This window comes from Podarcis filfolensis (genome assembly GCF_964270895.1).
Source record: "Podarcis filfolensis genome assembly, chromosome: 11".
NCBI classification, from domain to species: domain Eukaryota; kingdom Metazoa; phylum Chordata; class Lepidosauria; order Squamata; family Lacertidae; genus Podarcis; species Podarcis filfolensis.
Genome location: NC_139613.1, coordinates 36,252,642 through 36,258,014, shown reverse-complemented (window position 1 = coordinate 36,258,014; position 5,373 = coordinate 36,252,642).

Here is a 5,373-nt window from a genome sequence, read left to right as displayed (position 1 = left end):
ATGATAATCTTATAATAAAACAAGCAATCAAAAAACCACTTTTTAAAAGGTCAGCTCTGTTGAAATTAGGTACATTATGGCACTCTGGGTGCACCAGTATGCTCGTGTTTTCTTTTTCATTTCCCTTACTCCCAGAGATATCAAAATAATGAAGTTATTTTCTGATGTGCTAGAATCTGAAACGTGGGATACATATAGTTTAAGATGCCACAACATGAAAAAAATCTGAAAATTGAACATTTGTATGCCTCCCCCCCCCCAAAAAAATGCAGGACCCAAAGTGCACACCCAAATTATTTAGAGTTCAAGTTATTTCAGGTGACACAGATTTTGGTGCCACAGCCATGCATGCTGCATGGTGTGCACAGGTCTGGGTACCCATGGTCACATCCTGATCTCTGTCACACAAAAACGTCATGTTATACCCAAAATAAGTACGGTAAGCTACTTCCACAGTAGATAGAAAGCAGTAACTTGGCATGCACATAGTTTGAAGCATGTTTGAACATTTGCATGCCTTGTCCCCAAGTAGAATATACTATTACAGGTCACCCGAATCCCTGCCAAGCCATGCACGGGATTCCAGGGTCTGTGCATAGGCTAGCCCAGGAATTCCTCTGCAGATTGTATATTCCCTTCAAATCCCAAATAATCAAAATCCTACCATTTCTTAATTTCTAGTGTTTAGAGGTCCCCCCCAAAAAAACAACCAAAAACAACCTATAACAATACTCTCACGTCACTTATGAAGCTGGCACCCATCTAGAGAAAGGGACTCTGGTTACAAGTCTGAAAACAGGACTTTCAAAGATGTAGCAATCCAAACTGAGAACGTGACATTTACCGCTTATTCTGAAATGGCCCTCAGCCCAGCAAAGGACTCTGAGTTCCTGTACGGGGCAGAATGCTGGGCTGTGGGAGTTCCATTTCCTCTTCACACACTTTAAGCTGCCTTGGAGGAACTTCCCGTAACAGCTAGAAATGTGCATTTCTACTCTCAGAAAGGAAGTGCAAGCTGGGTTCATTCCTTTACTTCCTTTAAATTGCTCGCATCCTGCCTTACGGTTACAAACACTTCAAATGCTGCTTGCAAGACAGAAAGAAATAATTAAAACGCTGGAAAGAGAGAAACTACGAAAGCACATTAAAATGGCGAAACAGACAAAATGACGGCAGAATCTGAAAGAGCAAAGCAGCAAGATCGATAAAGTTTTGAATGAATTAGTGTGCAGATATATAACTATAGCCAAATAGAAATAATATTCAGCATTTGAAACAGAAGACTCTCCAAGTGTCCCTTATTTTCCAAGGACAATCCAGGATTTACAGAAGCCATCCTGGTTTTTGAAATGATCTCAGAATGTCACTGCTTTTCCTTAGGGAGTCCCTATTTTCATCAGAAAAATGTCGGAGGGTATGGAGTTATGCTACCACCAAGCCAAGGAAATAATTACGTAACTACTCAACTTTTGGAAGACTTCTGAAGTAAGCCTGTATAGGGAAGTGTTTTAAATGTTCAATATTCTATTCCAAACATATGTTGGAAGCCGCCCAGAGTGGCTGGGGCAACCCAGTCAGATGGGCGGGGTATATTATTATTATTATTATTATTATTATTATTATTATTATTATTTTACCTATTTTCATTGGCTAAATGTTGGCGGGTACAGAACAGTAACGCCACCCACCACAAATATTAATACTACTTCCTTAGCAAACTGAGAGGCAGTATGGAGTAGCAGTTAGAGGGTCAGAGTAGGATTGAGATGGTTTGAATACCTGCTGAGCTCTCAATCTGACCAGATGATGTTTGGCTAGTAACAATCTCTCCATTCAGCATATAACAGAGGTGTGATGAGGAAGGAGGAGAACAATTAATGCCACCCTGAGCTCCTTGGAAGAAGGGCGGCATAAAATTGTAATTGATTAAAATAAACAAACCCTTGTGTGATTCCGGGACACTGCACAGCACCCTGGAATCTGTTTTCTGTTTGTTTGTTTGTGTGTGCTTTTTGTAGACTTCTCTGTTCATTTCAGCAGCAGGAACAGTACCTATTCAAGGAGACCCATGGGGTTTAAGAGGACCTAAATCAAGAGCACATCTCTAGTCTCCTAGATGTGTTTTCTATATAAGGCACATGGGTGCTAAATATTGCAGATGATGAATAGATCACAGTCAAAATGCAACTTGGCATCCATAGGTTTGTGCCATGACACAATTTAAAAAATTGGTTGCAATCAGCTTAATCCCTCCTGAGGGTTGAGTCTGCAGGCTTGAAAGGCTGAATAGGCAATAACACAGCCAATGTAATCCTTGTGATTTCTATGCCAGAGCATATTATTGTATTTGTTATCCTTCTTAATAACATTTTTTTTAAATTAATGCAAAGTTAGACAAGTCAATCCAAAATGATAGCTCAGGATTCCTGAGTGCTTTAATAAAAACTCACTCCAGGCAATGATATTTTTAAAAATTCAATAACAAAAACAAAACAAAAACAATCTCCATATGGTAAGAAATTTCAGGGTTTTCCAAATAGGCTGGTCAAACTACGCATCAATTTAAAGTCACAGGGTAAATCAATATCAGTAAGAAAGTAAGTCTTTTTCTTGATTCAGAGTACAGTGGTACCTCGGGTTAAGCACCTAATTCGTTCCAGAGGTCCGTTCTTAACCTGAAACTGTTCTTAACCTGAAGCACCACTTTAGCTAATGGGGCCTCCTGCTGCCGCCACGCCGCCAGAGCACGATTTCTGTTCTCATCCTGAAGCAAAGTTCTTAACCCGAGGTACTATTTCTGGGTTAGCAGAGCCTGTAACCTGAAGCGTATGTAACCTGAAGCATATGTCAACCGAGGTACCACTGTAAGGCACTTTGCTTTGGAAGAACTGAAAACGTCATAGATGAATATTCTTGGCATTTAGTTTCAGGGCAGTAAGAAAACTCAGCACTGCAGTGCTCCCAAAAGACTAGATAATGGGTTGCCAATGTGCAAGTGTGCTTGCTAGTACCTCCTGTGAAAGGTCCAAGTCAATATCAGCTCAAAAATCCACAATGGGTGAGAGATTATTTGCTTTTCCTGCTCAGTTCCTGTTTGCCCGGGCTTGTCACCTCCTACAGGCCCTCAAGGCAGCATTTTCTGACTGGCACAGTCTGCAACTCCTCAGAATTCCCCGTGTGCTCCCTCACTGACCCAAGAAGCTTCACCACTCATCCTCTAGATTTTGCACGTAGATATGAGAGGCGTTCCAGTGTCCTCTTCTTAAAAGATTTCTGCTGATGAGAAGTGCCTAATCCACACGTGGAACAGCTTCAAACATAATGCCTGCAACATGTGGAGAGACTCAGAGTGGCCTTCAGATGGTGGCCAAAGCCTATAAATTTGGGTTAAAGTATGCACCCTGATATCACTTTGTCAGTACACATGCTTGTATCCCATTTTGATCAAGCTGATTGTGGGGAGGAAGGTAGCTCAGTTGGTAGGGCATGAGATTCCTAATCTCAGGGTTGTGGGTTTGAGCCCCACATTGGGCAAAGAATTCCTGCATCGCAGGGGGTTGGACTAGATGACCCTCGTGGTCCCTTCCAGTTCCACAGTTCTAGGCTTCTGTGATCCCTAATTTATCCTACACTGACTCCCAGTACGTTTCTGAGCACAATTCAAAGTGTTGGTGCTGACCTTTGAAGCCCTAAACGGCTTTGGTCCAGTATACCTGAAGGAGCGTCTCCACCTCCATCGTTCTGCCCGGACACTGAGGTCCAGCGCCGAGGGCCTTCTGGCAGTTCCCTCGCTGCGAGAAGCCAGGTTACAGGGAACCAGGCAGAGGGCCTTCTCGGTAGTGGCACCCGCCCTGTGGAACGCCCTCCCGCCAGATGTCAAAGAGAAAAATAACTACCAAACTTTTATTAGACATCTGAAGGCAGCCCTGTTTAGGGAAGCTTTTAATGTTTAATAGGTTATTGTATTTTAGTGTTCTGTTGGAAGCCGCCCAGAGTGGCTGGGGAGGCCCAGCCAGATAACTGAGGGATAAATAATAAATAAATTATTATTATTATTATTATTATTATTATTATTATTATTATTATCCTCACGACAAGTGAGTTAGGTTAAACTGAGAGCATTGACTGGCTCAGGGAAGCCACGTGGCCCCAGCTGATAGCGATGTGCCATCTCCACAGCCCGGAAAACCTATGTCCCCACTGTGGAAGGACATGTGGATCCAGAATTGACCTCCACAGTCACTTACGGATTCATTATTAAAACCGTGTTTATGGAAGACAATCTTACTCGGCTATGAGTGATCGCCAAAGAAGAAAGAAGTAGTACATGACAAACATGGGACTGCAAGTATGACAGGCAATGACAGTCCAGAGTTATTCGCTGACTTTGTGGCTTGTTTAGCAGCAACATACAGATGCGACACAGCTTTCCTAGCATGGCTGTGGAGATGACACTGTTGCTATATGTTGACAATATGCCAAGTTTCATGACACTGCATTTCAAAAAGGGTTTTGCAATAGTCTCACAAGAGCTGCAGTTGTCATATGTGAGGAGTCTTAGTCAATCAGGGAGTCAGAACAATGCATCATTCATTCATCCCAATATCCTGTACTGCAATACAGAGATCAGAGGTTGTGTCCTAAATGGGACAATCCTTTTCCTGCTATCCAGTTTGGTACGTTAACGTAATGGGCAGCTTACCTAACTGATAATCTTATAATCATGTTGATAGATTTCTATAATAGTTTTCAGTTCAAGCATGCTACTCCTTCCGGAGGCAAGGAGTTCCTCAGGTCACCTGTGTGAAATGCACTGTGAAAATGTCATTGTCTTTGGGTTGTCTCCAATGGTGTGTTTACTCAGAGTAAACCCACTGAAATTAATGAAGATAATCAACTTAGATCTTTTAATTTCAGTGGGTCTGCTCTGAGGAAAACTAAAAATGGATGCAATCCTTTTCATTTAAAATCTGTTGCAGGTTAACTCAATTTTTTATGTATTTTTATTATAATATTAAGAGAAGTTATTTCCTCTGTTTCTTCAGACTCCTTCCTTCCTTCCTGCCATGTTTTTAGAGAGAGAAAATCCAATCTCTGTGTTAGAAGTTGCACCCTTTTTGATCTGTAAGTATTCTCAGAATAACCTACTTCCTATGATCATGGGAGGATATAACAGGAGAAGCCCTTGCAATCTGGGCAAAACCAGATGTGTGCACCCAGCTCAATCTGATGAGGGAAATCCTAAAGCAGGTGAAAATCTGAAGCTGCTAGCTCTCAATGAGACTTCTGATCTATTCTTTTGTTCCTCCATGCATAGTATAAGAGGTTGTGTGCATCCAGTTATACCTGATGAGAAAAACACACACATGAAAA